Here is a 21,295-nt window from a genome sequence, read left to right as displayed (position 1 = left end):
TGAGCTGAGGAGGCTCCAAATAAAAAACATTAAATTGGAGATCAATCAGCTGGAAAAAAAAAAAACAGATCTCAGTATGTTAACTTATTTAATCAAGTAACCCTTTAGTGTGAACACCATGAATATTTATTAATATAACTTTCTCTTGCTCTCTTTTTCCTCCCTATAGCCACATGACCAATTAAACAGTTTGAGACCTATCTGCAGTGTGAATGTGTTTTTATTAAGTAAAATATTGTGTTGTGATTGCATCTCTGACAGCTGCACCAGCTGGGTGGTCATGTGTGATGGGGTTAATTTCATCTGGGAGAAGCTGGTTTTGTGGTGGTACTCGCTCCTTTCTGATAGTGGCTATATTGTGCAGAATGGCACATGCAGCCACTATCTGTGATGCCCGCTCTGGTGACACTCTTAAGCGCCTAAGGCAGTTGAAACGTGCCTTTAGGATGCCAAAGGTCATCTCGATCTTGACCCTGGTTTTACTGAGGGCCACACTGAAGCGGTTTTGTGGCCCTGTCTGAGGGTCAGGATAGGGGGTTAGCAAAAACCTCTGGCATGCATAACCCCTGTCTCCTACCAACAGGCCATCAAAAAGCCCTGTCATAGAACTGAAAATGGGAGAAAAAAAATAAGTTTTGCTGTCACAATTAAAAAAAACACTTTAACATGTTTTGTACTGTACCAAATTTAACTTGCCTTCCTCAAAGCGCTGACACAACATAGACTCATGGAATGGAGTCATGCACTGAGCCAGGACATTTGGATTCCAAGCTTGTGATCATGCATTCATGATCACAAGTCATCTGCAGATGAAATCTGTTAGTTACTATTCATTTAAAGATTTATTTAAATTGCAAATAAAAATCATCACATATATATAGTACCTGAACATTAAGGCTGTGAAAGGACTTGCTGTTCACATAATCTGCCTCATGTTCTCCTAGAGCTGTGGAGATTGCAACATGTGTGCAGTCCATTGCTCCAATGACTCTAGGGAATCCTTTCATATGAAAAAAAATAATATATATATATATATATATATATATATATATATATATATATATATATATATATATATATATATATATATATATATATATATTAGTGGTGGGCATAGATTCATTTTTTTAATCTAGATTAATATCACTGTAATCTTGGAATTAATCTAGATTAATCTAGACTAAAATGGCTCATTTGAATTCTGCCGAAGGCATTCAGAATATGTGTGCTACCCAAATAATGACTAAAAGTAAGTCTTTGAGAACGGGTTTCTCAAGCCCATTAGACCAGGGGCTCATCTCCTGTTTCCAAAATGCATCACAAACTGCTTGAGAAAGCTGTTCTACTATGATCATTGGTGATGAAAATAAATCATGTTCAATAAGATGTACTTGTGTTTACTAACTGTTTATTCAGTTAAACATGAATTTTGAACTGTAGGCCTACATAAGAGGTCTTGATGAACTGTTTCACAGTCAGTAGCTTTGTGTCAATCAGTCCAAGCTCTATTTCTCCTTCTTCCACCAGTCACTCAGGCAGACCAGCTTGTTCACATGTTCTGGTGACAAACTAGATCTCCTCTTCTGCACAATATGGACTGCTGAAGAAAAAAGTCTCTTGCATGGGACAGTTGTGGCAGGAGTCCCCAAGTATTTACGGGCAATGTGGGCCATCTTACCATAGACAGCAGTGTGCTCCGACCACCACTTCAGTGGACACTGATCTAGACTGGCACTGCGCTCTACCTTGTACCTCTCCACAGTATTGTCTTCTGGTGTCTCCTCATCTGATTCTGAGTCTGATCCCATCAGTTTCAGGGCTGTTTTCTTCTTGGGTGGCTCAGGGTTCTCCTCCCCGAGTGGCTGCAGAGCAGGTTCTTCTCCCTTCACCAACTCACTTAGCTTTGCCCACACTGGCTCCCTCTCTGCTCTGGGCAAGCACTTGAGGTCCTTAAATCGTGGATCTACAGCAGTTGCCACCTTTGATGAATACAAAATAATAATTATTGATTGATGAAAATTTCACTTTCCAAATCCAACCTCCATATTTCTTCATGACTCATTCATCTATTCATTGACCGATCTACTGGCCTAACAGTCTATAATGGTCAAACAATGCAGTTATCTTCTAGTCAGTCTGATATACCTTAAGCCATTCCAGGTTTATTTTCTCGCTCCGCTGGTTGAGGTCCTTGGTGAAGGCAGCCTTGAATCGCACAATATAGGCAGGATCATCATCTGAGATCTTCATCGCCTGCTGGAGGTGGCACAGGGCAGGTAGAACCACAGAGCAGGATACATACTTATCCCCACCAAGGAGCTCAGTGATGTACTTACACAGACAGACAGACAGACAGACAGACAGAGAGACAGACAGACAGACAGACAGAAACAGAGCAATTTATAATTAATGACTGATTCAGTTAACTCAGATTACACATTTTTAAAGTTCTTAATCACATTACATTTAAGGGCACTTGTTTCTTAAATACAAAGTGACATTTATAAGAACTTGTATGCCAATTAATGATCACGCTATCTTTGTAGACCATACCTGCATGGCTCCAGCAGTTTCTCTAGCTTTGCCAACTTCTCATATTCAGCATTTGTTGGGAGGGCCAGATTGTGCTTCTGCTGAGACAGCGTTGTGTGCAGTGCGTCTCTGTTGCGTATCACACGCTTGATCATCTCAAGGGTGGAATTCCACCGTGTTGGAACATCTTGCACATGTGGCTCCTGAACTTGTCCAAGGGAGGCTTGCTGGACATTCAGCTCGTCTGAGTTGGCCGGACTGTGTTTGAAATGTCTGACCACTTTACGGCACTTGGCCAGTGCACCATCAAAACCACCTTCCCGAAGTGACATTACAATAGCTCTCTGTACAACATGCGCAACACAGGGCAAATGCTCGAATGGCAGTATCCTCCCTGCTGCCACCATATTAGGAGCACTGTCTGTTCCAATAGTGCTGATTTTGTCAGCTATCCCCCACTGATTAGTGAAGTTGAGAAACTGCCTGGCACACGCTTCTGCAAAGTGACGCTCCTCTGTTTTCATCACACCTACCGGACAGACAAAGTAGATCAGAATAAGTTCACTACTAGTAGTAAACAACTAGCAATCATCAAGAAGCAAACAATGTGGTGGTAATTTGTGGTGTTGTGGTAATTAATAGGCTAAGTAATTAAATTAAGTAATTTAAAATTACATAACGTAGCCTACCTAAAGCGAAGGAGTGAAGTTCCCAGCTGGCATCGATGAGGTGTACAGTAACGCCGAGGTAGTTATCGTTGTTGACAGATGTCAAATGGTCCCCAGTCAGTGCTACACACCTCGCCTCTACCATCTTCTCATCTTTTGTGGCTTTCTCTGCGGCGTGCTGGTCATGTATTCTCCTCATGATAGTTCGCCTCGCAGGTAGTTTGTAAGATGAGTCACCTGTGGCCGCCTGGAGAACAAGCTCGAGCCCATCATCTTCAACCACGCTGATGGGCCGGCAGCTCCTGGCAATCCACTGAGCGAGGAGATTAGATAGCTTGGCTGATAGAGCTGTGATGACGGGCTTGCCTCGGTTGCACTCAAACATAGTAGTTTGACGACGACTCTTCCCCTGCGCTACATCAGTGCTTGGCCCGGCATCTTCCACATTAGCTAAGGGATGCTTTGCGTTTAGGTGGTACTTGAGACTGGAAGAACTCCTACAGTAAACTAATTCCACCTTGCACAAGGTGCAAACAACCTTAGTCTTGTCGAGGTTTCCATTGGGAAGTTTCTTTTTTTTTTAACGTGTTTTTATTTGAGAAAATAAGTGCTGGTCACAGATATTCAACATACATAATTTTTCTTATTTTCTTTCCCCCACCCATCCCCGCCATGCTGCCAATCCAAAAATAAATAAATAAATAAATAAAATAAAAATAAAATAATAATAATAATGATAATAATTTAGAAATAGTAAATAGTGAGAATAAACTTGAAAAGCACACCTCCATCATTACACTGAAATGTTACAAGCATGAAAATATACAAGATTGAAATAATAAAAAACAATATATATATATATATATATATATATATATATATATATATATATATATATATATATGCACACACATACATACACACACAGAACAAAATAATTAATAAATAAAAAAATAAATAAGAGAGAAAGTGGATATTCAAGACAGTACAAGTAGGCTATATGCCTTCCGTGATTATCACTATGCAGGTTTTCTGAGGTCCCTGAGTCTCCAAGGAGGTACAAGCACAAACACAACAGGATTTATTCCTGCTTAATTTTCAGTTTTGTGGGAGGACAAGTTTCTCAAAATAAAACAGTAGAGTGGCCCATGTATCATGGAATTTTTGGGTCGACCCTCTAATACAATATTTTATCTTTTCTAGCTTAAGGAATAGGATCAGGTCTTTCATCCAAGAGGCGGCTTTGGGTGGATGTGCTGATTTCCATTCCAACAGGATTCTTCTCTGGGCCAGGAGAGTTGAGAAAGCAAGCACATTTTTAATTTTATTTGTCATTGATATACCCTCCCCTGGAACTTCAAAAATAGCCATTACAGCACTGGGTTGAATATCTCTGCTAAAAGCTTCAGATAAAGTTTGAAATATCGTAGTCCAAAAATTATATAACTTATTACAGGACCAGAACATATGGGCCAGATCGGCCTTAGCAACATGACAACGTTTACATTTTTCACTTACATTAGAATATATCTTAGAGAGTCTGACTCTACTATAATGGATTCGATGGAGAACCTTGAACTGAATCAAGCCAAGGCGGGCACACGAGGTGGACCCATTTACTCTATATAATGCACCATCCCAGGTTGTATCTGAGATATTTATTCCAAGTTCTTCCACCCAATCTGCTCTGATCTTATCGAGCGATACTTTATTAAGTGGTGCGATACTATTATAGATTTTTGAGATGAGACCTCTATGTTGCATGGGAATTTGCAGAATGATATATATTCCTTTTTTTGGAGGTAAATTAGGAAAGCATGGGCTAATGGTATGAACAAACTGGCGAATCTGAAGATAGCGGAACAGGTTAGAGCGCTGTAAGTTAAATTTGGAGGAAAGATCATCAAATGTAGCGAAAGTACAATCTATGTAGAGATCACTGAATTTACTTAATCCTGCCCTCTGCCACTGGACAAAGACAGGATCTAATTTGGCTGGGAGAAAGACGTGATTATTGCAGATGGGACTATAAAGAGAGAAGTCCGTCAAATTGAAATTTTGTCTAAATTGTGACCAAATTTTTAAGGTGGAGATTACAATAGGACATGAGGTGTCATGATGTCATCATGGCAGCCCGTGCTTCTTTTTTGTTCTGTGTGTTTTTGTTTGTTTTCTCTCATGTCCCTCCCTCCTGTGCCAATTACTGTGAGCTGTGGGCGCGGCTTAGCTGGCAGGTGGCACCAGGTGAAGCTCATTCCCATGCCATTCGGACTCACCAACGCTCCCGCTGTGTTCCAGGCGCTAGTTAATGATGATCTCTGTGATCTGCTCAACCGGTCAGTCTTCGTGTACCTTGACGACATACTTATCTTCTCCAAGAACATGGAGGACCATGTCCAGCATGTTCGACAAGTTTTAATGAGACTACTGGAAAACAAACTGTACGTCAAGGCTGAGAAATGCGAGTTCCACTCTTCTTCTGTTTCCTTCCTGGGATATATTGTGGAGAGCGGGCAGGTGAAGATGGACCCGAGCAAGGTACAGGCTGTAACTGAGTGGCCAGTTCCCACCACCAGGAAACAGTTACAGCGGTTCTTAGGTTTTGCTAACTTTTACCGCCGTTTTATTCGGAACTACAGTTCTCTGGTTGCTCCTATGACAAGACTAACCTCTCCCTATATTCCCTTTGTGTGGTCTGCAGCAGCTGCCAAGGCTTTCAAGGAACTCAAGGACCGTTTCTCCTCTGCCCCCATTCTCGTTCAGCCCGATTCCTCCAGCCAGTTCGTGGTGGAGGTGGACGCATCGAACGTTGGGGTTGGAGCTGTTCTCTCCCAACGTTCAGCAGGTGATAACAAGCTACACCCCTGTGCATTCTTCTCCAAGAAGTTATCGCCTGCTGAGAGGAACTATGACGTTGGGAATCGGGAGTTGCTGGCTGTAAAACTAGCTTTGGAGGAGTGGAGACACTGGCTGGAGGGGGCCGTTGTTCCGTTCCTGGTTTGGACCGATCATAAAAACCTTGCATATATTCAGACGGCTAAGCGCCTGAACTCCCGCCAGGCCCGGTGGGCCTTGTTTTTTGGTCGATTCAACTTCTCCCTCACCTACCGCCCCGGCAGTAAGAATGTCAAGCCCGATGCCCTCTCGAGACAGTTCTGCTCGGTTCTGGAGGAACCCATCACTCCCGACACCATCATGCCTTCTACCTGCTTGGTGGCGTCCCTGACCTGGGAGGTGGAATCTAGGGTAAGACAAGCACTCCGCACTAACCCTGACCCTGGTGGTGGCCCACCGGGGTGTATGTTTGTTCCCGATTCTGTTCGCTCCCAGGTCCTCCAGTGGGGTCACACCTCAAAGTTTTCCTGCCATCCTGGAGTGGCTCGTACTCTCTCCCTCATCCGGAGACACTTCTGGTGGTCCACCATGGCTGTGGACGTACGGGAGTTCGTCGGGGCCTGTACCATCTGCGCAAGGGGCAAGGCGTCTCATCGCCCACTGACTGGTCTTCTCCGTCCCCTCCCTCTACCTGGTCGACCCTGGTCACATATTGCTCTGGACTTTGTCACGGGACTACCGCCCTCAAGAGGTAACGACACAATTTTGACCATTGTTGATCGTTTTTTTAAGGCAGTCCATTTCGTGGCTCTCCCTAAACTGCCGTCGGCTGCAGAGACGGCCGACCTCATGGTAAACCACGTCTTCAGAATCCACGGTATTCCTCTGGACGTCGTTTCCGACCGTGGTCCCCAGTTCACCTCTCAAGTGTGGAAAGCGTTTTGCCAGGCTCTGGGCGCCAAGGTTAGTCTCTCCTCTGGTTATCACCCTCAGTCCAATGGTCAGACGGAGAGGGCTAACCAGGATCTCGAGTCTGCGGTGCGTATGTGCCCGCAATCCCTCTGCCTGGAGTTCACAACTCACATGGATTGAATACGCTCACAATTCACTTACCTGCTCGGCTACCGGTCTGTCTCCATTTGAAGTTTCTCTGGGCTACTCTCCTCCTCTCTTTCCTGTTCAGGAGTCGGAGATTGCAGTTCCCTCCGTTCAACATCACTACCGCCGGATGCGGAGAATATGGAGGGAGACTTGGCAGGCCCTTCTCCGAACACGGGAACACAACCAGCGGGTGGCCGACCGCCATCGCATCCCTGCTCCTGTTTACAGACCCAGTCAGCAGCTTCCTCCTGCTCTCAGGATTCATCCCACCTTCCACGTTTCCCAACTGAAACCTGTTTCCACCAGCAATCTGAGCCCTCCTACCGTCACCCCACCACCCACCCGGGTCATTGATGGACATCCTGCCTATACTGTTCGGCGGATTATGGATGTGAGACGTCGGGGTAGGGGATTCCAGTTTCTGGTTGATTGGGAGGGGTACGGTCCTGAGGAGAGGAGCTGGGTTTCCCGGGCTCTCATTCTCGACCCCTCTCTCCTCAGTGACTTTTACCGGGCCCATCCTGGGAAGCCCGGTGGTCCGCCTGGAGGCGGTCGTTGAGGGGGGGGTACTGTCATGATGTCATCATGGCAGCCCGTGCTTCTTTTTTGTTCTGTGTGTTTTTGTTTGTTTTCTCTCATGTCCCTCCCTCCTGTGCCAATTACTGTGAGCTGTAGGCGCGGCTTAGCTGGCAGGTGGCACCAGGTGAAGCTCATTCCCTAATCAACCTCCTGCAGTATTTAAGGCTGGTTCTGTGATCCACTCGTCGCCAGATCGTGCCGTCTACCAGTGTGGTATAGTTGCACTCCTGGCTCCCTGTGTTAATTGTTATCCTGGTGTTTTAGCTTGTGTAGCTAAAGTATTCTGTGTTTATCTCTTGTTGCAGCCTGCCTTGCTTGCTCGTACTCCTGCCTGCCTGCCTGCCTGCTTGCTCACCCCGCCTGCTTCTCTGTAAGGATTGGACTCAAACTCAATTGTTTGTTGGACTCTGGAGGAGGCCTTAGCACATGGTCAACGCCACCACTTCACTGGGCACGCTCTGGAGAGCGCACTGCACCCACCACTCACCACTGGATTCCCTCGACACCACCCTCCTTTTTTGCCACCAGCACAATTATTGTATATATTTCACTCATTAAACACTTAATCTTGATTTTTGTGTTTTTCGTCTGCTTTTGGGTTCCACCTCCTGTGCCGTTCTGTAACAGAACAGGGGGAGCTTCGAGGTAACTAATGCAGGGAGTGATGATGATATACACGCATCCATTTCTGATTGGCACCAATCAGCATCTGGTCTTTGAATCCAATAAACTATTTTTTGTAAGTTTGCTGCCCAATAATAATACATCAGATTGGGCAGGGCCATACCTCCCTCTGTTTTATGCCTCTGAAGGAATGTCTTACGAATTCTAGGATGTTTGTTACCCCACAAGAATGAAGATAGCAGTTTATCAACAAGTCTGAAGAATGACTTTGGGAGGAAGACTGGAATACTCTGAAAGAGATATAAAAACCTTGGCAATATGTTCATTTTAATACATGCTATTTTGCCTGGTAGGGATAGGTTCAGAACACTCCACTTCTGAAGATCGCATTTAAGATTATTTATCAGGGGAGTGAAATTTTTGTGTCGTACAGACCAGAGAATGAGCGGGTAACATTGATTCCCAAATATTTAAATCCTGATCTAGAGAAAGGTAAGGGCAAGTCTGTTTCTGCAATTTGGAGGGCTAAGTTGTTGATTGGAAAACATTCACTCTTTAAAAAGTTTAATTTATATCCTGAAAACCTGCCAAATCTGTTTAGCATATTCACAATGTCAGGGGCAGATGACACTGGGTCTGAGATGTAAAGCAATAAGTCGTCTGCATATAAGGACACTCTATGTTCTAACTGTTTTCTGTAGATTCCCTTAAAGCAATGTGAGGTTTTCAGCATAATGGAGAGAGGTTCGATAGCTAAAGCAAAGAGAAGTGGACTAAGGGGACAACCTTGCCGGGTACCCCTAGACAGTGAGAAGGACTTAGAACACAATTTATTAGTAATTATGCATGCTTTAGGAGATGCATATAACAGCCGTATCCAAGATATAAGTTTGGGCCCAAATCCAAATCTTCCCAATACCGCAAATAAATATGGCCACTCAACCCGAATCAAATGCTTTTTCCGCATCCAGGGAGACCACCACCTCGGGAATCTCCCGGGATACGGGAGAGTGAACGACACTGAGGAGCTTGCGTATATTAGAAAAAGAATGGCGACCCCTAATAAAGACCGTCTGATCCGACGATATTATGTCCATCATAACAGTATCCAGCCTAATAGCAAGAAGCTTAGCTAGTATCTTAACATCCCCATTCAGTAGTGATATGGGCTTATAGGAGCCACAATCAGCTGCGTTTTTGCCAGGTTTTAACAAGAGTGTAATATTAGCTTCTGTGAGGGTTTGTGGCAAGGCTCCCTGATCCAGCGAATGACTGAACATTTCAAGTAACAGAAGGGCTAGTTTGGATGAACATTTTTTGTAAAATTCGACTGGGTAGCCGTCTGGTCCAGGGGCCTTGCCACTTTGCATTGCGGAAATAGAGCTGATGACTTCATTAAGTGTTATGGGCTTATCCAAATCTGTCCTCTTATCAGGGTGCATAGAAGGGGCATCTAAGTTATCTAAAAAATGTAGCATGTCTGAGTCATCCTCTGGGAATTTAGATGTGTATAAGTTTGAATAAAATGTCTTAAAAATATCACTTATTTCAACTGGGTCAACTGTTAGCTCACCAGAAGACTTCTGGATCTGTGGTATGAGCTGAGCTGCCGATCTACATTTAAGTTGGTGGGCCAAAAGACGGCCTGCCTTTTCACCATGCTCGTATATAAAACCTCGAGACCTGAGCAGATATTGTTCTGTTTCCTGTGTTGATATTAGGTTATATTGCATTTGTAAGACTAGTCTCCCTTTATACAGGTCACGGGAGGGTGATGTGGAATATCTACGGTCCAAGTCGAGGATTGAGTTTATGAGTTGTTCCTGCTTCCATTTCCTGGCTTTGTTGCGTGTTGCTGTGTAAGATATTATTTCGCCCCTAATTCCCACTTTCAGTGTCTCCCACAAGATAGACGGTGATACGGAGTCTGATTTATTTGCCTGTAAGAAATTATCTATAGCAGTCGATATTATTTCATAAAATTTCTTATCTGCCAGAGTTGAGTCCAATCTCCAGTTGGGGCGCTGAGCTTGATTAAGGGGAAAGCCCAAATCCAGCAATACTGGCGAGTGGTCTGACTCCACAATGGCCGAATATTCACTTTTCTTAACGAAGGGAAGCAGGGTTTTATCTATAAAAAAATAATCAATTCTTGAATATGATTGATGTACATGTGAAAAAATGAGAACTCTTTATTACGCGGAAAAAGAAAACGCCAAGGGTCTATACAGCCTGCCTCATTCATAAATGTAGACAGGGCATGAGCCATCTTGGATGGAGACATAGACTTGGGGTTAGATCAGTCCAAGGTCGGATCCATAACACAGTTTATGTCACCGCCAAAGATGAAATGGTGAGAGTTCATGTTGGGTAAAACAGAAATCAGCCTAGATACAAAACTGGCATCATACCAATTAGGAGCATATATACAAGCAAGTGTAACTGGAATATTAAAGAGGGAGCCAGACACTATGACAAATCGGCCCTGTGGGTCTGATATGGACTCCTTAAGAGTAAACTGTACATTTTTATGTATTAATATCGCTGTTCCTCTTGCCTTGGTATTGAATTGTGAATGGTAAAATTGTCCTACCCATGGTTTTTTAAGTTTCATATGGTCTGATGTTACCAAGTGCGTTTCTTGTAGAAATGCTATTTCTGTTTTTAATTTTTTAAGGTGGGCAAAGATTTTGGCCCGTTTCACCGGACCTCTCATGCCTTTTACATTCCAACTAGTAAAGCGGACTGCTGAACCTCTCATTCTAGCAATGCTACTTGATAAGTCAGTCATAGTTGTTCAGTTTTATGGCTGTTGTGACCCAGTGACCTCATCTGAAAGCCCTTTATATGAAAGCATGTTGTCTTATCCACAAAATCAAATACCATAAAATAATAAAAAAATAAAAAACACAAATGGATCAAATAGTCTAATATGACAGCACTGAACCTGAACCCCATTAGAACCCTTCCTAACTGTGCCTTCGCTTCCCAAACTGAAGCAAATTGCAGCTCCTTACATAACTTGTAGGCCTCCCGATAGACCATCCTCTTATTAACTAACTTGCTTGGGGGGGCACCCAATCAACTTATATGCAGGAATTACAGTATTAATCTATAAACCGAACCAGTAACAGTGTTCACAAACAGTGGCATATGTATGCAAATATGCTGTTATTCAGGGAAGCATCACAATCAACCTTATATTAATGTGATCAAAGGCCCAGATTCAAGTTCAAATTAATGTAACAGTGCAGCACATTAAAACAGAGAATCTAAACATTTGGTCCTAAAATTATTAATATCTGGGACTTAGATAAAGCGGATAAAGAATAAAACAAGACAGGTAAATAAAATAATATGATAGTCTAAACAAGACCATACATAATCCAACATTACTCATGGATGTGTGGGTAGATACTGAGAAATAAAGTAAACCATTTACATATGGATTCTTGAAACTGAGCTTCTATCTTACCCACTGAGTCCCAAGAGCCTGGAGAAACCAAAAGCAGACCACGTTGACGGAAACACCATAAGGCTGAGTTGTTCTGTTGTCATTTTCCTTTATTAAAGTCATCAGTCAATCCCTGAACACAGAGTGCACAGTTGCCACAAAATAAGATTCACGGTCATTACTCCAGACGCGACGATCCTGCCGACAGATGCTTATGTCTTTGCAACACGGCGATCATAGAACGCTTGGGCCTCTTCTGGTGTCTCAAAAAGGTGGCTTTCTCCATCAAAAGTGACTCTGAGTCGGGTTGGAAAGAGCAGACGGAACTGCACTCCTCTCTGGTAAAGAACCCGTTTAACGCCGTTAAATGCCGATCTCTTCTTAGCGAGAGTGGTGCTGAGGTCAGGGTATATTCTAAAAGTAGTCCCCTTATACTTTACTTCGTGCTGTCTTGACCATCTCAAGGCGACGTCCTTCTCCCGGTACTGATGGAAACACAGGATGAAGGGCCGTGGGGGTCGTCCTGCTGCGGGCTTAGGTCCGGCTCTGGGGGTGACGGGAAAATGTTATCCCCCATGACGTCTTTCAACAGCTCCGAGATAAAGATAGCAGGGTCATGGCCGTCTTCACTCCCTTCAGGCAAATTCAGAATGCGTAGGTTAGCTCTGCGAGATCTATTTTCTAGGTTTTCAAGGCGATCCAGCAGGGTTGCGTTCTGGGCACGGAGGGATTTGACGGCAGCTTCAGCTTCACAAATCCGTTGAAAGTTATCACCGGTCAGGTTCTCTGCTGCAACGAGTCGGCCCTGAAAAGAGCTAACTTCGTCGCGTAGCCCATCCACTGAAGCTTGTAGAGGCTGAATTGTCTCTTGGATTAATGTGGCCACATCTTCCTTAAAGTTGGTCCGTTGCTTAGATAGTTCTGCAATCAATTGAGACATGGAGACAGGATTTCCGTGTTTGCTGGCGCCAGGTTTTTCTGTGTCAGTAGACGCAGCCGCCATTGTTGCTAGCTTGCTAGCTATGCTATTTGTTCGTCTGGTTGAAGTTGAGTGTCTCTGTGATTTAGGGTTATCACTGTCCATTTCGCCGTTTTGAGGGTTTGACAACTATATTTACACCGGTGCGACGTTTAATATGCATGTAAAACTTTGATTATTAAAGTTATTAAGAAAATTGACCGGGAGCCCCTTCACCCTACGTCTTTCACCTACATCGTCAAACCGGAAGTCTCATTGGGAAGCTTCTTAAAAATACATTTTCCCTGAAGCAAACCCAGCGGCTTCATAGCTGCATCCATGTTAGCACGTCACGTTTGATGTGGTAATTTCACAGGTTCGAAGACTCGCCCCCTATAGTGCAATTCGGCTAGGTATACATCCGCGCTAAAATATCAAGGTGAAAGTCATCATAGCTTGCGTAGTATAGACCCAGCTCCCAACCCAACTTTGAGAATAGATTAATGGCGATATTTTTTTTATCGCCCGATAAGAGTCTCACGTTAACGCAGCACGTTAACGCCGATAACAGCCCACCACTAATATATATATATATATATATATTAAAAACCATTCTTAACATGTAGCTACTGTAGACTATTGTATAATACTTAAGTGCTCTAAGTGCAAGCTGTTCATGTCACCCTATCAATATATCTTACCGGCAATTTTATAAAATCCCTCTTTTATGGACATGGTCGATAAATGTCCAGGGAACACAATGAAGCTATTTATGTACCCCTGCAGTGCGAGGACAACCTTGTGAATGGTTCGACAAACCGTGTTTTTCCCTAGGTTCTCCGCATCACCGACCGCATACAAGTATGTACCACTTGCGAAGAAACGCAACGCAATACATACCATTTGCGGTACAGTAAGTGCATGGCTTCGACGAGTCACATTTGTTATGTGCGGCTCAAGAAGTTCGCAAAGATAAGTTATACCTTCCGCGGAATATCTGTATCTTTCATACAAGTATCAGGAAAGTCAAGGGGATTTTGTCTGTCCCTAAAAACTCTTTCTCTACGAAGTGCTCATCTAACAATTTGCGCTGAGATGTCCACAGGATTTGGAAGAAAAGGTGAAGCCATTGCAATGATTGCAACAGAGAACAGAAGCTGGGAATTAATTACGTCACCTATATGTTTCTTTGCTCACCGCTGATTGGTCAAACTTCTGACTGAGATCTCAAATCCAGAACATAACCTGCCCTGGAGCAGGTTAGCCGTGCAGCGTAAGATACCATGGCAACGAACACCGATTAAAACCGAGCTACTTTCATAGTACCTAAAACCCAGAGGTTCAGACCTCCCGGGTTTATTATTTTAAATTGTTTGCGTCCTCCACCCCTAGACAGATTAGGGACGTAACACCCAGGGTTGGTGGAAACTAAACTGAAACATAGCTTGCTAGCCACCTAAACCAGCTTCATGGTATAGGCCCCAGGACACATTCAAATCACTCATCAAAACACACCACTCTTTAGATTAGCCTTCCACCTACAATAGTCTCCCATATTCTCCACTAATAGTTACTGCTTTGGTTGTTTATATTGGTTTTAACACCATTGGTTTCTGTGTTGGTTGTATTACTTCATCTATTTTTAATGTGCTAACTGTGCTGGTTTTACTGTAAAGTGTATTTGAGTGCCATGTAAAGCACTATATAAATACAATGTATTATTATTATTATTATTATTATTATTATTATTATTATTATTAATTTGACACGCTTCCTGAAATACTCTAAAATGCAACGTAGTCCTCTATATTTAACTCCCCATGAAGTGAGTAGGGAGCAGTGAATGAATGAGTGAATTCAGACAGCCACAGTCGGGGCACAGACCTAAAGCTAATGAGTAGGGGGAAAGCTCCTGTGGTTGAAGCTGCTCTGTCAAGTGGATTGATAAAATGTCAACTATCATAAAAGGCTCCAGTCTGTAGTTCATTTTTCACCTTATCAATGTGGTGGTTATTGATTTATTTTTTAGGCATTTTAGGCCTAAAAAGGGGAGAGAGATGGGGAATGACATGCAGCAAAGGGCCACAGGTCGGAGCCAAACATGCAGCTGCGGCGTCGAGGACTGAGCCTCTGTGTATGAGCCCACGCTCCACCAGGTGAGCTACCCAGGTGCCCAATGTGGTGTTTATTCACATACATTCTTTATCACTATTCCATCAAGTTAAAGGAATTGAATTATTTGATGGAAAAAGGTTATGATGAGCAGGCAGGCAGAGATTCTATGGCACAGGAAAAGCTGGTTAGAAGCTAATTAGACAAAATACATGAGGACATAAACATGAATGCATAATTCAAGTGACAAAGCTGAGCCAAGGATGTGGCCAGCAGAGAGTGGTTGCTATGGTGCAGAGTTGATTAGTGGATGGGCTGCAGGTGTGCAGCTGGGAGCAGGTGAATCAGCTTGGCACCAATCAGGTAAGTGTAAAGTAGGCCTATTGTACATTTTACTTTACTTACTTTGCAGATTCAGATGTATCTGATGTATTAAATTGAATAAAGATGAGACTTTGTTGATCCCGTGGGGAAATTTACAAGCTACACTGCATGAAAAGTGGGATTTTCGTTCCTGTAAACGCCTGTAAACTCCCGTAAATCTCCCTAATTTTCAGCAGTTAACGTCAATTTACAGGCTGTGAACGTTCACGTTCGTCTGTGCCACATATTGTCAGAAATGAACCATGACCATGATGTATATGGAGAGCTCCCGCGGAGGTGCTAATGGCTCTAATAAGCATATGAATAGCAGCGAAACCTGAAAAAGAGAGAGTTTCTCTGGCCAGGAGAGAATTTCCTCACTCAGTATTGGCTGAAGCCACTACTTTTAAACAAGTAAAATCACTTCTGATTGGTTGGCAGTGATCTGCCAACCAATCATATGTATGTATGTGTGTGTGTGTGTGTGTGTGTGTGTGTGTATATATATATATATATATATATATATATATATATATATATATATATATATATATATATTATAGACGTCTGTGGTGCGTTGCCCTGTACTTCTGCTGGCTGCGAAAAGGACGAACAATCCATCCAGCACACTCTGTCTCGCTTCCAGCAGCTGTAAAAACAATCAATAAAGACAATCAGGACTACGCGATGCACTGCGTATGGACACAACACATCTATTAATTCATAAAAAAATAGTCACATTGACCAAAACGGATCTAATCTTACCCTCTTTCTTCTCGCTGGATTCTTAGCTGAACTCTTCACAGCTTCCGCCTGCGATGCAAGACCTGGTCGTTTCTACCTGAAGCTCCTGCTTACTGTCTCGTAATTACAGGCAGCTGGAAAACAATTAAAAGAGAGTGGTGTGATTAAAAAAAAACATAAGTCACAGTAAAATTAAACAAGGAATGAGAAAATAGGAAAAGTTACTTACACACAATGCCGTCATTGTCAACATCATGTAAATTTGGACTTGCAGACATAGCTCCGAGCAAATAGGTCACGGGCCGGCCTCGTTTTGAGGTGAGGTTAGTCTGTGAAAACAAAATGTACGGTTAAGATCTGTCTATTAACGTATATATTTCCTTATACAGCAGAATGAAAGCATATTCTTTGCGGGGGGGGGGGGGCAGAGTGATAGAGAAAGACAAAGAGGAGACAGATTAACCAGCAGGGCGCAAACAGCGCACACACTGGTGTGGAGGTGAATTGCAGTGAGTTTTAATGGAATACTGGGAAAGTTTAATAACAATAGGACAGTTGAAGTCCAGATTATGAGGCCATTTCAGCAGAGCCAACAGCTTCATATGCCATGGACATGTGAATATGGTGCTGACTTTGCCAGTATTTTAAGAAGACAAATTGTTGGGGCTTTGTCATGCAATGCCAAAGCTGATATGCTTTATGTGAAGCACAGTGTTAGGGTGTCAGCAGAAAGACTTCTCTTAGAAAACTGTACAGTGGTGCCTCTGTCTCCATTCCATTTTTACATAACATTGGCCATTGTTAATGACATACAGAATAATTAATCTAGCATACTTTCATTAAATAAATCAATTTTTAATACAATTAGAGTCTATAATTAGGCTATACTGAGCCTGATCTATTTATACCAGAGATTTTCTTAAAATGAAGTTAATACCTTTTAGAAAAATGTCACCTGGGGTAAAGCTCCCCCTGCTGCTACCCTGATTTGCATTTGTATAACTCATAGCATTTTCATTTACATGTTAAGGCCTCCCCTAGAATTAGGGGGAGGGGGGGTCATGGGGGGACAACTGCCAAGCAAGGTCCATGTCAAGTTCTGACAATTCACGGCAGTTTTCGGTGTTACCTGTAAATTGCTGTGAACAGTCGTAAACCTGAACTTCCACGACAATCTACAGTGCCGCTTACTGACGAAAATCCCACTTTTCATGCAGTGCTAGGCTGTACAAACCATCACGAAAAAGAATTAAAGGAATCGTATAGTAGACCAATTTTGGAACAACATTATAGTAATCTTATAAAAATAGGCTACTACAGGCCTAGTATTTTGGGACATACTATATACATAAATATATTATAGAGATCATAAGTAACCTGGGCTACACATCACAAAAAATCTTATAGTATTACTCATATATAGGAACAGATCATGGCAGACAGATGGCCTACATGATGTTAAGAGGATGCTGTGTGTGTGTGTGTGTGTGTGTGTGTGTGTGTGTGTGTGTGTGTGTGTGTGTGTGTGTGTGTGTGCGCCTTGCAGTTAATCAAAAGGGCGTCAGATGAGGACACTGACAGGGAGAGAGAAGGCAGCAAACCTAAAAAGAAGTGGGTCTGTGCCCCTCAGAAGTTCCTGACAAAATATCAAGAGAAGTGGCCATGCCTCCGCCCCTCTAAACTGCCCAATCATGCCTTTTGCACTTTGTGTAATTATGATTTTGACATTGGCCATCAAGGAGCTACAGGTAATAATATAGCTATCATATGAATGGTTGGTTCCCATTTAATTAAACAGTTGAAGGCAATTCATTTATGGATATCAGTTTATATAAGCACACATAACATACAATTAAATATTGATCATGAAAAAAATGTTTTTAAGCAGGTGTACTGAAAAAAGTATAGCATAGTAGTGCAGAGCAAGTGATATTTTTAGAATCAGGTGAAATCCTAGTTTTGCCTAATCACTTTTACAGTCTAACCTAAAATTATGAAGAGAGGCTTTAGAGTGTGTGTGTGTATGTGTGTTGCAGACTGTCGACGGCACGTGGAGGGGAAAAAACATTAAAAAAATTGTGACCGCTACAGACTCCATCCATCCATCCATCTTCGTCCGCTTATCCGGTATCGGGTCGCGGGGGTAGCAGCTCCAGCAGGGGACCCCAAACTTCCCTTTCCCGAGCCACATTAACCAGCTCCGACTGGGGGATCCCGAGGCGTTCCCAGGCCAGGTTGGAGATATAATCCCTCCACCTAGTCCTGGGTCTTCCCCGAGGCCTCCTCCCAGCTGGACGTGCCTGGAACACCTCCCTAGGGAGGCGCCCAGGGGGCATCCTTACCAGATGCCCTAACCACCTCAACTGGCTCCTTTCGACACGAAGGAGCAGCGGCTCTACTCCGAGCTCCTCACGGATGACTGAGCTTCTCACCCTATCTCTAAGGGAGACGCCAGCCACCCTCCTGAGGAAACCCATTTCGGCCGCTTGTACCCTGGATCTCGTTCTTTCGGTCATGACCCAGCCTTCATGACCATAGGTGAGGGTAGGAACGAAAACTAACCGGTAGATTGAGAGCTTTGCCTTCTGGCTCAGCTCTCTTTTCGTCACAACGGTGCGATAAATTGAATGTAATACCGCACCCGCTGCGCAGATTCTCCGACCAATCTCCCGCTCCACTGTCCCCTCACTCGCGAACAAGACCCCAAGGTACTTGGGGTAAGGACTCATTCCCTACCTGGAGAAGGCACTCCATCGGTTTCCTGCTGAGAACCATGGCCTCCGATTTAGAGGTGCTGATCCTCATCCCAGCCGCTTCACACTCGACTGCGAACCGATCCAGTGAGTGTTGGAGGTCATAGGCCGATGATGCCATCAGGACCACATCATCCGCAAAAAGCAGCGATGAGATCCCCAGCTCACCAAACTGCAACCCATCTCCACCCCAACTACACCTCGATATCCTGTCCGTAAATACTACAAACAGGATTGGTGACAAAGCGCAGCCCTGGCGGAGGCCAACCCTCACCTGAAACGAGTCCGACTTACTGCCGAGAACCCGGACACAGCTCTCGCTTTGGTCGTACAGAGATTGGATGGCCCTGAGCCACTGGGGCAGACACGAAAATGGACCCTTTAACCTCGGATCAAAATCAATCTCTTCCATCATGCGTCGTTAGTAACCAAAAGGTAGCGTTGTACCGTCAGGACATAACCTCCTCTTGTCATAAATGACTCTAAATTTTTTCCGGAATGACGCGTTTTTCAACAGAAACCCTTTTTTAGCGCGTTTAATATTCTGTTGAGGTGTCTCAAGGGACATTTCTTTAGAATCCCTGAGGTAGCCAATTTTTTAACTCAGCAAACAATTTGTATATTTCACTTAAGTCAGCCATGCTGCTTGCGTCCCCGGCAATTTGTTTGTTTGCCGTTTTCTTCTTTGGCTAATACTTATTAGTCTCCTTATGCGTTCCGGAGCGGAGGTTCATAACTCGTTCATAACTAGTTTTTGCTACCTGGCATATTTTCCTCTTTAGATGTATGATAAACAAAGTACAAAATTACTTTTGGGGGTAGGCATAAGCAAGCTCAATCAAGCTGTTGCCATATCACCGGAACCGGAAGCACCACCTCCAAAATAATCAATTCTCGTTTTTCCAGTATGTACATACATTACTAAAAAAAAACCTAAAAAATCTATCTATTGACGCAAACAGATGATTTTCATTCCTTCTTGTTTACCTAAAAAACTAGTATGTTATAAAATAAAATGAATTAAGGTGAAATATTTTTTCTTTAAAGAAAATATTGATTTGTGTGAAATCAGTCAAATTATCCCAACTGTAAATATTAAAAGTTTCTAGTTTCTGTATTGGTGTTTGATGCTAGTGTTTTTACTTTCAGTATGTTCTGAGTGCCAGTGTGTGTTGTCTAAATGAAGATTGTTCATAGTGTTTGGCTGCACTGGTGTTTAAATCCATTCATATATTTTCTTGTTCTTGTTTAATAAGCGGTGCTTTGCATTTGTAATTGGATAGATATACCCTACAATTTTCCTTATGAAAGTGAGAGAAGAATTGCTACATTTACAGCTTAACAAGGTTAACACAGGGCTAACAAATAAAACCAAACTGTGTATATAGTGAGATGAAAGGCTACAGTGGGACATGTTGCTTTTAACCCTCAATGCTTTTTAGCTTGAGTGGTTCTGGTTGTGTTTGGAAATTATTTTCCTACAGACATTTAATCTAATGACATATCCAATCTAAAGATAACTACTAAGCGAGAATGTGTGTGGACATAAATGTATAGCTGTTGACATACCACTGGTGTCTGTGTGTGTGTGTGTGTGTGTGTGTGTGTGTGTGTGTCTGTGTGTGTATGTTCATCAGAGCAGAGGTTAGCCTAGAGGCCCCTTGCTATGGCTCGCGTTTTCATGCAGCATATATGATATATTATTTCTAAAAGATAATAAGATAAAGCTGGTTAAAATGTAGTTGTTACGCATTAATGTCAAGTTGTACATAGCATAAAGGTGTTTAGGTAAAGACTGACCTGACTACTCAGTATAGGAGAGAGATAATCATTGCAGTAATTTGTATTATACATCCTTGCAACTGACTAATGTTGCATAATTAACTGTTAACTACTTAAGACTAAGACTAGGAAACAGAAAAACAGAAAATAAAACACCATACATGTATGTATGTAGAGTAGAGGTTGACCTTTGACCTTAGTTGCGGCAACTGTTACCTATAGGCGTCATCCTCTGGCTCGCATGACAGCTGCTCGTTTAATACAGCAGAACTGATGCTTATGAATCTGGGCCTGTTAAGAATGCAAACCACCGTCTACACTTGTGTAAAATAAACAGTGAAAGTTAAAGCTAGACAACCCGTCCGCTGGCTCTATATCACTCTGGCAGCATGTGACAGAAGGGAAAGTTGCCTGTTGCATTGTGCATTCCATCAACAACTGGTTGGTAATTTTATCGAATGTCAGTCAACTTAAGCTACCCAGGTCTGAATTATATAGCACTAAAACTAGAATCAGCAGTTTGTCTCCTAACTATTTGAACATTTCACATAAAGTAGTAGTATGGGGCTTTTATTTAAAGTTACATTAATGTCAAGTTGTACAAAGCATAAAGGTGTTTAGGTAAAGACTGACCTGACTACTCAATATAAGGGAGAGATAATCATTGCAGTAATTTGTATTATACATCCTTGCAACTAACTGATGTTGCATGATTAACTGTTAATTTGTTTCTTGTATGAAGTACTTAAGACTAAAAAATGGGTCAAGGAAACAGAAAAACAGAAAATAA

General features: G+C 42.9%; 1 pseudogene; it reads right to left on the bottom strand.

Moving 5' to 3' along the window:
- Positions 1-223: 223 nt before the first annotated feature.
- On the bottom strand, positions 224-14,078 carry LOC116036745 (annotated as a pseudogene).
- Between the last annotated feature and the right edge of the window lie 7,217 nt (positions 14,079-21,295).

The sequence above is a fragment of the Sander lucioperca genome, chromosome 18 (assembly GCF_008315115.2).
Source record: "Sander lucioperca isolate FBNREF2018 chromosome 18, SLUC_FBN_1.2, whole genome shotgun sequence".
Taxonomy (NCBI): domain Eukaryota; kingdom Metazoa; phylum Chordata; class Actinopteri; order Perciformes; family Percidae; genus Sander; species Sander lucioperca.
Note: the sequence above shows the minus strand (reverse complement) of the source record. Positions and strands in the feature narration are given on the sequence as shown.